The sequence below is a fragment of the Crocodylus siamensis genome, chromosome 6, assembly GCF_052110815.1.
Source record: "Crocodylus siamensis isolate JL-2025a chromosome 6, ASM5211081v1, whole genome shotgun sequence".
Classification (NCBI taxonomy): Eukaryota; Metazoa; Chordata; order Crocodylia; family Crocodylidae; genus Crocodylus; species Crocodylus siamensis.
Window position 1 is genome coordinate 41,852,004 of NC_143400.1, and position 11,181 is coordinate 41,863,184.

The following is an 11,181-nucleotide window of genomic DNA, read 5'->3' on the forward strand; positions in this document are numbered from 1 at the left end:
CTTGGGAAAGATCCCAGCTGCGGTTCTCATCCCATTCTTGACCAGTACTCTTAACATCCGCCTTATCATTTACCAAGCATTTTGGGGCCAAAGGAAAAGCCCTCGAAGGCCACTGTTCTCCGGCCTCTTGGAGTCCCCCACAGGCCCAGCAGTTGGTGAGATTGAAGGTACCTGCAATTCTTTCCATCATGTCAACATATAAATTTGTCCCTGGGGGAGCAACTGGGGGAAGCGGGGATATAGGCTGGCGGCTAGGGCTGCTCAATCCTGCTTCTCTTACTACATAGATAACAACAAGGCATATTAAGATTCCCACCATATTCTCCCTTTCTTGAGATCAAATACAGCCTAAACTTTTTCTTTTTACTTTCTTGTCTAATTTTCTGAACTTTGATTAAGCCGTCTCAGGTGCACTTGGAGATCACCAGTAGATTCACAGCTCCACTTGCTGGCTTCTTGTTCCGAAGACGACTCAGCTTCCGGAGTGAGTTCGTCTTGGGAGTTGGTGTCCTCTGACGCTCGTGGATGTCGTTTCACACGGATATGGTGTATCCAATGGTCATGGCCAGCAATCTTTACAGCGGTGTGGGTTGTTAGAAGTACCTGGAAAGGGCCACTCCACCTCTCGGTCAAAGGTTCTTTTTCCCACCGCTGCACCAAGACCCAGTCTCCTGGGCAGAAGTCATGTACCGGTACATCTAAAGGCAGATGCTGAAAGGAGGCTGCATACCTGTGAAGAGAAGACAAGACAGACTGCAAAGCAATAACGTACATATGAAGTTCATTATTACCTAATTCAAAAGTTACATTTTCTCGCATCCCGGGGGTAAGACTCGAGGGGGCTTGCCAAACATAATTTCACATGAGGTTAATTTAATGCCCCGTCGGGGAGTGTTTCGAATGCAAGTAAGAGCTAGCGACAATGCTTGAGGCCACTTAAGGTGTGCTTCAATACAGATTTTAGTGAGTAGAGTCTTTAAGGTCCTATTCATACATTCCACTTGTCCTGAACTCTGTGGATTGCATGGTGTGTGTCATTTCCAAGTGATCTTGAGAGCTTGTGCGACTTCTTGAACCACTTTTCCCACAAAGTGTTGTCCTTGATCCGACTCGATGGATTAAGGCAGAGAATACCGGGGAATGATCTCCTGCAACAAATACTTCTCTACTGTAGCCGCAGTGGCAGTCCTGGTGGGCCATGCCTCAACCCAACCAGAGAGCTGGTCTACCATGAAAAGTAAAAACCCAGTATGTCCGCACCGTGGGAGCTCAGCAAAATCAATCTGCCATGCTTGTCCAGGGTACGCTGCCCAGGGTCTGCCTCCCATTGGAACAGGGGGTTTCCTTTGAGGGTTTACTTTCTGGCATGTCATGAACCTGGTAGCAATACGCTGAGCTTCTACATTTAGCCCTGGGGCTACTGCTTGGCGGATCACTAGATCAGCCATGGCCAAGCCTCCCTTATGGGTTCTTGCATGAAGATGATGCAGCACTTCCCGAAGCAATGGCCTGGGTATCATGACCTTTCCTCCCGGTACTATCCACCACCCCTGGCAGTTCTTTTTTGCACAAGCTTTCTGTGCAAATTTATCTTCTTCAGGGGAATACTGCGGGACTAAATCCCGGACGTATGGCCATATGGCATGGGACAAGGCCTGCCTGGATACTTCCTCCGTTTCTCCACCAATAAATGTGGCTTCCTTTGCTGCCGCATCAGCCTTTGCGTTTCCAAGCTTATGTTTTTCCTCAGCAGCCTTCCCATGGGCCCGCACATGAATGATTGCTACTTCTTTAGGCTGGTGGAGTGCCTCTAGTAGCTTGATTATCTGAGGGCTGTTAGCAATTTTATTCCCAGAAGCCGTAATGAAACCCCTTTCTTTCCACAATAGTCCGTTTTTCTATGCTGCAAAAGGTCTGTGTGTGTGTGTGTGTGTGTGTGTGTGCAGGGTTCAAGGCTGTAGTACGTTTGAAAGTAAGTGGCTTCCTCGCATCCTTTTGTGTTGTGTGTTTTGTTCCCTCTGTTGCGTGCATGCACTGGATTCTTCTTTGCTTGTTTGCTTCAGTGTTAAGAGCTATGTAAAATTGTGTGCTGCCTGTCTGTCTGTCGTCTACTCCTATGAATATCTGATTTTTCTTCTTTATATTGTGTGTGTGTGGTCACCAAGAATTTAAATCCCGCCCCTTTCAAGGACACAGTCAGTTGAATTCCAGCTTCTGTAATCTGCATGAGAAAGGCTAGGGAGAAGCTGGGGGAGAGTCTGCGATTTAGTATAAGAAGAGCTGTGGCAAGGCTGGGCAAGGAAAAAAGTCCTTGGCAGTGTTTCTTTCTTATCAGGTGCAAGATGCGCACGCAATTGTGTGCTGTGTGAGTCCTAGCACAGTGATGGATCACACAGGCAGGGAAAATTCTTTTTTCAAAGTTTGAAGAAAAAGACCAAATATAAATTGAAAGAAATGAATTGAATAGTACTAAGAGATGATAAGCTAAGATGAGCTAAATCCTACCCAATCCTTTCTAACAACAAAAAGGAGCAGGCAAGTTCAACTACTGAGTAAAGTAACCAAGCTGAGACACTGAAGTCCTCTAGGGGACCTCTCTCTCACAGTTCCTAAGAGGGAACAAGCTAGCAAAAGGCACAGCATGTCTCCAAAAAAAGGGGCTTTTGTTGATTTTAGGTCCCTCCCCCAAGACACTGTCATTGGAAGGCAACCAGAGAGAAATCCCTCTCACTGGCTACCTACACACGTCAGTCTCTCCCTTCCTCCCCCGTCCCCCTCTTACTTCGACTTTCAGGGTCTGAAGCATCCAAACTTTTCCAACGCACTTCAGAAGCTCCGAACCGCTTCAGGCAGCTTGAATGAGCCTGTACTTCACTCCAGGCACGTGGCGTCAGACACCAAAGTGTCCGAAGTGGCCTTGGATCCCAAGCCTTGCACAGCCCTAGTTGATATCAGAGGTTTAGGGAATGGTGACAGGTAGTCTCAGCATGCTCAGCAGCCTCGGGATGGCCTCCCCAAGGTGAAAGGGCCTGCTTCCCTGGAGTTGTAGGCTGCCTTTATGCCTTACATTAAATTAAATGGCTGTAAATTAATTTCACTTCTGCTTAAATTAATAATTTAATTTAATGTGTGATTGCTCAACATTGTTATTGGCCACAAGCATTTTAGCCCAGTCACAGATAATGGGATTTGGCTCCTGAAATCTCCCCATTGTATTCCTGGTACCCCCGCTTCCCACATGGAAACTGGGGATCTTCTTTAGGGTTCACTCTGGATGGTGTGACCCTGCTCAGATCCCATGGTGTTGAGGGCCATGAAGCACATCCAAGAAGAAGCCCATCAGAGTGGGGGGCTCCAGAGACTGTTCCTAGTAAACTGGCACTTCCAGGGCAGGCTGTTTTGCAGCTGCATTTTGCCCCTACTTGCTGCCCTGCTTCATGTGTCTGAGTGGGAGGAGAGGAGAGGCCCCTTTTCAGTGCTTGTGTTGTTTTCCATGTCTGAAGAAGGGTGTTTGTATCCCAAAGCTTGCAAAGAACAATTTTTCCCACTATTTAGTTGGTCTAAAAAAAGATAACACATTTACCCAGATAACCTTGTCTGCCTATGGCTGTAGAGCAACACAATTAAAACCAATACCACAGGCTACTTGTAAGAGGCTGGGACATGGTTTGAAGTCAAGGGGGAGGTTTTTGTCCCAGATCAGCCTGATTCTGACTCACTGTGCCAGAGAGGCGCAGTAATACATGGCAGTGTCCTCAATTCATGTGCAAGTAGAACCTGGAGTTGTCCCTGAAAGCTGTGAATCTCCCCTGGATTGATGGGGAGTAGCTGGTACTTCATGCTGAGTAGTAGTAAAACAGCCACTCCAGCCCTGTGCCTGGCCTGCCAGTTCTGATGCGTGGTGTAGCTGCTGATGGTAGAGCTGCAAAGATTCCCCTGGCTTCTTAATTTCTGCTGTGGATACTGGCAGGACCACCAGGCAGGAGGCCCCTGTAGCGAGAAAAGAGTGATTAACAGGAGCATTGGAAAACACTGATTGACCTAGATGGATATGTCTAAGGAGAAGATCTGGTTCCCTTGCAAGGATCTTCCTTCCTATCTAACAAGACCTTAAGCAGGGATGCTCATAATGGAGCACCAATTGCACTGGCTTCCAAAGGGGCTTGTGCCCCTAAGTCCTTCAGGGAATTTTGGCATCCTGCTTTTAGCCTGCACATTGTATCTCTGGGGGAAATGAGGAATCCACCCCAAAAGGGAGGCCCAGGAGGAAAAGGAAGATTCTCAGGGCAGTCAGCATGGTGCTGCGCTGGGAGCTGAATCCTTGGGTCCAGACTCAGAGCTGGAATTCAGGCGTGGGCTGGGGCTCTTGTTGTGTGAGTTTAAATAGGATGCGAGAGTGGCTGGCTTTGTATATTGTGGGTGGGTTTGACATAAAGGGGTCTGAACTGGAGAGGGCAGCAGGGAGGCTGTGAGGTATGGAGCTGTTGGCACTGGAGAGGGACCTCATGGAGAAGATGAGAGACCAAAGCAGCAGACAAGGGGAATGGGATTGACCAGAGTGGGAAGGGGTCTCCCCTCCCAGTCAGAAAGTCCAAAGACCATGAAAATCAGCCCTTTTTTTTTTTTTGAATGACTGTACAATTGACATTTTTTTTTAACTGAGCATGAAATGGGATTACAGATGATGCTATTCACAGCATTTTACAATCTTGATGAAGAAAAAGCTAAAAGAAAATCTTTGGATTTTCCTTTCCAGCTATGTTTGAGCAAAGTTGCTCAAAACACAGGTACCATTTCTGTACTTCAGAAATGGTAAGAAGAAAGCCAGAGCAGCTTGAACAATGAATGACAGCTTCATAGGTCCAGTTTGGAGTAAAATTGGGTAGTGGCATCTTTTAGCTGCAGCTTTTTCAGATAACCTCTTGTTTTTTATTGTCACTGTTGTTATAATTGTTACTGTGTTGAACTGTCATTTGCATTAACAATGCACTTTCCATAAAAGAGAGAGAAAAGGTCCTGAAATCCTGGACTGTAGAATGACTATCCCATGACTGAGGCACGCATGCACATCTGCGTGGGTGCATGTGTGATATACAAAACTTTCAGTGGTGTGATAGGGGCTGAGACATTCAACTTATGCTGATGTTCAAAGGCCTACCATACAGTACAGTAGACCAAGGGTGGTTTTGCCTGCACATGACCAGCAACAAAAACAGCATTGGCTCAAATGCACCTCTTCCCCAACTGAAGGAAAACTAGGTGGGGGTGGGGCAGGGGCAGGAGAGAGAGGTAGCTGCTCTAATATTTTAATTAGAGTCCTGAGTTTAATTTGTTTGTGTGTGTGCATTGCCCTCAGCTGCACCAGTTGACTTATCAGCAGAGGTGGAGTCTGAGTTCCAGGCACTGCTGATTCAGGCTTAGGGATCCAAATCCCAGGGAGTTTTCTCTGGAGCTTAAGAAATTGCAACTAGGCAGTGGAGTCCTTTCTTCTAGGTCAGTGCTCCTCAGGGTGGCCAAGGGCTCTAGTGTGCCCAGGAGACCTGGCTTTGTCCACTGGGGGGTTTTGAATGGCTCTGGATATGGTTTGTCTCACTGTGCGACGAGCACAGTAGGACACAGCCGTGTCTTCAGTCCTCAGGTTACTGAGCTGTAGGTAGGTTGTACTAACAGAGGTGTCCCTGGTGATGGTGAATCGGCCCTGGAATGCCTGGCCATAGATAACGCTACCAGCAGAAGGATTGATATCTCCTATCCACTCCAAGCCTTTCTCTGGAGGCTGCCTCACCCAGTCAAGGTTGTAGCTGGTGAATGTGTAGCCAGAGGTTTTGCAGGTTAGCTTAACTGACTCCCCAGGTTTCCTGACTTCTGCTCCAGACTGGGTCAGCTGGATCTGGGAGCTGACGCCTGCACAGAAAAGAAGGACAAGAGACTGATAACCCATTCACTTCTGCCTGCTCTCTCCTCTTTGCAGGCATACCCAGGTCTTTTTGTTTTTTCTCTTCCATGGGACCATCTGAATCCTGCACAGGAACCCCATGAGGGTAGAAATGCCATTATCCTTCTCTTTTCCCTGGGGTGGGAAGTGTGCATCCTAACCAGGGCATTGTAAGTATCCTAATGGGGTGTCTGTCCTAAGTCTCCAGCACTTACCTGAGCAAGCAGCCAAGAGCCAGAGGAGATTAAGCCCTGTCATTTCAGCTTAATTAAAAGCCCCCGTGGGCTGCAGTACCTCTGGACTGTTTTCCCCTGCAAGATGCTTTTCAAAGGGTATCAGCAGCAACCCTTTATCAGGAAGGGGCCCTGCCTCATTTGCATGTGGTCCCTGCTAGGTCATTTGAATAAAATCACACCTCTCCAGTTTTTCCTCATAAAGGACATAACCCTACAGAGGCACAAAAGCAAGTTGATATCTGTGGGGATGACCTGTGAAGTTAAGGATCATAATTTGTCCCTCTTCTCTCTGGCTGGGTTTCCAGAGGAGCCCAAGGGAGCTGGGAACCACATAGCAACTCCAGTGCCAGGGGTCCCAAGACCCTCACTCTAAGACTCCTTTGCCCTGGCCCTGCATTGGCAGACGGGTGGCAGAACCGCTGTTTCTCTTCCCCACCATCTGCACTCTCGGGCGATGCAGGCTAGCTTGCAGACAGGGGCTTTCCAGGGATTTTGGCCCAGGGCTGAAGGGGGATTAGGGGCACAATCTCTAACAACACAAGGCTTGAGAAGGAGCAGCAGGTCCCTATGGGGCTGGGGGTGCAGGAGGGCATCTAGGGAGCCCAGCAATGGCTGTGTGGTCACTGCTGTAATACACACCTGGTCCTCAAGAGGCCCGGAGCTATTCACTAAGGCTGTGTGAAATTTCAACCGGTTTTTCATTTTGAAGCTGTTTCAAGCTCAGAACAGCAAAATATAAATGAAACAAAAGGCTTCAAAGCAGCTTCAAAATGAAACAAGGGCACTGGAAAGGTTTCAAAATGTTTTTGAAGCCAGGCTTGCTTGCAGCTAAACAGAAACTAATGAGAGAAAGGGGGCAAGACAGGAGAAGAATGGCTCTGATATTGATGTCTAGCTCCTGGTTTGATTCTGCAGCTCTCTGATCATTTCCCCAGTTCTTCCCAGGGGGTGCAGGCCCCCAATCTGTGCACAGGGTTTCAGCAGGCTCATGCTGCAGGCTGGGGCCAGCAGCAGCTGCTCAGGACAGCCTGTGCCAAGTGCTGGGAAGACTGCGGTGTTGCCACTGGTTCTAGCCAGCAGCAGCGGCAGCCTGCTAAAACCGGCATACAAAGCTGGGGGCCTATGCCCCAAAGAAAGAGCTGGGGGAAGTGATCAGAGAGCTAGGGAATCGAACTGGGGGCTGAGGAATCAAACCTGGGACTGGGGGAATATTCAGGTCCCTGAACATTTACCCAGATCTGTGTTCGATTCCCCAGCTCCCCAATCTTTCCCCTCACCTCTCTGATTACTTCCCCCAGCTCTTTCTAGGTGTTGTGGGCCCCCAGATAATGTGGGATGACAGCAGGCTGCCACTGCCAGCTGGGAATGGTGGAAGCTCTGAATTATTTCCACAGCCAGCAGCAGCAGCCTGCTGAAACCCCATGCACAAATGGCAGGGGGCACCCCCTGGAAGCATTGGGGGCATGATCAGAGGGCTGGGGAAATGAATGGGGAGCTCCAGCTGACACGTAGATCTGCCCCAGCTCTGGGACAGCGTACAGCACCCTGCCATGCCATGCTGCACCCATGCACTGGTGCAGCTGCTGTGCAGGTGCCAGGTGGTGCTGGGGTGATCCCTGCTGGCCCTCACTGCCCCACACTGTGCATGGGTGGGAGGGCCTCTGCCAGGAGCCTTCAGAGGCCCCAATCATGGGTGGGTGTGGGGATGCTGCTGCTTTTTTTTTTTGTTCAAATGCTCTGAACTCAGCAGCTGTGGATCATGTGGATGACAATATGCTGGTGCTGCTGCTGGCTGGGCCAGTGCCAGCACCTGAAGCTGACTGGTGCAGCTGGCACTGAGAGCCTTTAAGAATCCAGTGCTGGCACTGGCCCCAGCTGCCAGCAGCAGCCTGCTGTCATCCTGCACACAGATCCAGGGGTCCACACCCCCAGGAGGACTGCAGGGCTGTGCCAGACTCCTCCCAGAGGAAGCGAGCCCCCAGATCTGCATGCAGGATGACAGCAAGCTGCTGCTGCCAGCAAGTGTACTAATTTTGCTTTGAACAATTTGAGGTACAGTTTCACAAAACCCCCTACAACTATCTCCTTCAAACTTGGTAGGCTTCATGTACTCAGAAGGAGCTACCATCCCTGATTTTTTTTAAAATCAAAATCATACAAGAAATGAGAAATTTTTAGGTGTTTTCTTGATTCCCCATTATAGCCTATGGGTGAAATGTTGAAACACATTGAAACTGCATTGAAATGAAATGGAACAGTGCTTCGACACAGCGAAATAAAATGGTGTCCCTTCAAAATAGCAAAACAGAAGTAGAAATGAAATGGTGCTGTTTCACACAGCCCCACTGTTACAGTACTAGAGGCAGAGAGAGAACAGCAGGGAGCATAAAATCCAAGGGAATTATGTGACTTCATCATGTGATATCAGGGCTGAGAAAGAGACTCACCTGTAATCACTTAAGAAAGAGAGCCCTAAAGTTGAAAGCTGAGAACAGCCCCAGAAGGGAATGCAAGAGTAGGAGAGAGAAGTTTGTGCAATCTCCCTGTGTGGAGGCACAGCAAAGGTAAGGGAGCAAAGAGCCTACAAAAGAGGTGGGTGTTTACCTGAATACTTATTAAAGGAGACCAGGGTGTCTGGATAGAGCAAAGGGTCAGACCTAATCCTGCCTAAAAGGAAAAAAAAGACAATTAGGTTGACCTCCATCAGGAGCTAATCACCTCATCAAAAGACTTGCCAAGACTGTGTCCATCATCACAAAGCAATCATGGTGTTCTCTCATTATTGGAGAATACCATTGTATATTTAAAAGATTAAGATAAAGCAACTAGTGGGAGGTTTTTTTTGTGGCTGACCTCAATTATTTTCCCATCAAGGCATGGCAGCTGAGTGCCCAAACAGTCAGAAACCCCAAAGACAACACCCAGTAACACAGTGCTGGGGTAAGTTGGAGGCTTATCTGGGTTTTTCTGTTTGGGGAAGGGGCTGCAATCTCTCAGTTTTCATGGGCACAAAGCTGCCTGGGATTTACTGGTGCCTGGCATTCAACCCTGTCTTGCTGGCTCCCCTGCACCTTGAAGCCCCTTTTCCTGCCTCTGTCCCAAGCTTGCAGTGGTCATGGGCTCCTGCCCCCATGCAGCTCAAGGCACAAAGGAAATCTGCCCCTGGGTCTGTGTATTGGAAGGAATAGGGTATGGGTCTCTGTGGTCCTGGTGCAGTAATACATGCCCATGTCCTGAACCTCCTTGAGGGCCTTTGGAGTTCTCATATTAAACAAAATGAAAACAAGAAGTACTGCAGGAAAGGAATCCTTATCAGTTACAGTGCATGTGAGGAAAGCTTTGCAGAAGAGCCCAAGGGAGATAGGATCCTCCATGGTACTTCAGTGCCAAAGGTGCTTAGTCTCAGGCTGAGACCCTTTTAGCCCTGGCCCCATGCTGGCTGGAGGTGGCAGACCTGCTGTAGCTTCTCCCCACCCTGTTTGCACACAGGGGATGCAGACTGGATCCAAGCCAAGGGCTTTCCCAAGAACTTTGGCTTGGTCTCCAGGGGGGCTCTGGGGCAGGCTCTATATGAGTAGCTGGAGCCTTGTAGCCTGAGGAGGATGGTATCTGCTGGAGAAGCTCTTCTGCCTCTGCAGGCAGCTCTTTTGCTGCATGGGGCCAGATCCAGTCTGAGCCTTTCTATTGGCCCCTGGGAGACAAGCCCAACTGCCAGGACCTGTTGGTTTGAAATACCCTAGGGAAATCTCTCAGGTGGCATAACTGGTGTGAGCTCTTCTAGCCCTTGTCTTCCAGTGTCTTCACTGCTGGCATCTGCTTCTATCATACAGAGCTCCAGAGGGCCCCAGCCCAGCAGGTGTGTTATGCCTGCACCTCCAAGGCAGGTGTGTCCTGCATCCTGATCTGCACCTGATGGAGGCTGTAACTGGGGTTACATTCCCTGAGGTGCAGCAGGGCCCAGATACTCCATACCCCTGGCCAGCCAGGTGGGAAGGTTAATGAGAGGCCATTCCTGCCCAGCTGTGGCTTTGCTGCCCATTAGTTCAGCTTCTCTCCCTGCTGCAGCAGGAGGCTGTGGCTGGGGTGGGGAGGCCCTGGGCAGCCCCAGGATCAGTGAGGAGGGAGGTTCAGAGAAGACCAGGGCATGGTTGCCTGGGAGCACCCTGCAGTGAGGTGAGAACTGGGGCACCAAGGGCCCATCCTTGTGCAGCAGGCTTGCCTTTTGTAGCTTGGGTTGAGTCCCAGGCTACTGAGCCAGCAGACAGGGCCAAGCCAGAGGCCCCAGAAGCCCTGCATGGAGGAGCCCTGTTCCAGGGGACAGTAACCTCCCCCCAAAGCCCACTGCAGGTGAGAGAGCAGCCTGGCACAGAGGATGAGGACCACCCTCCAGGCCTGGGAGCTGTGAGTTGCAGGGAAAAAGAGGATTCCCACAGGGGAGGGGAGTTCCCCCCTGGTTAGTTAAGGGCTCCTGAGAGTTACCAGCTTCTTTGTAGGGCTGGAGAAAAGCCCAAAGGCATTGGGGTTTCCCCTCAGGATTGTGTGTATCTTTGGGGTTTATCTGTTTCAGATCAGGTACTTACCTGTGACTTACCTATATCTGGAGCACTGTTTTAAGGTTTTATGGGGGTACACCATCGCCGTGTACAAGATCTTTGGCAACAGGCACTGTTTGATCACTTGCACCTTTCCCCTTGAGGATAAATGCCGGGTGCTCCACAACCCTACCGTCTGGTTGACTCTCCCCTCTAACACTTCCCAAGCCCGCTTCCCTTTCCCATGGATATCCATCCACATGCCCAGGATTTTCAGTTCCTCCCTTTCCACCCTCAATCCAAATTTCCCCAAATCCCCCCAGTTCCCAACCGCCAGGACTACGGTCTTGTCCGTGTTCACTCTCGCTCCAGATACCTCCCCAAACTCCTTGGCGTGCTTCACCACTCTTTCTAAGGACACCTCGTCCTGCACCACGCATGTCACGTCATCCATATACAGGAGGACTTTTATTTCCCC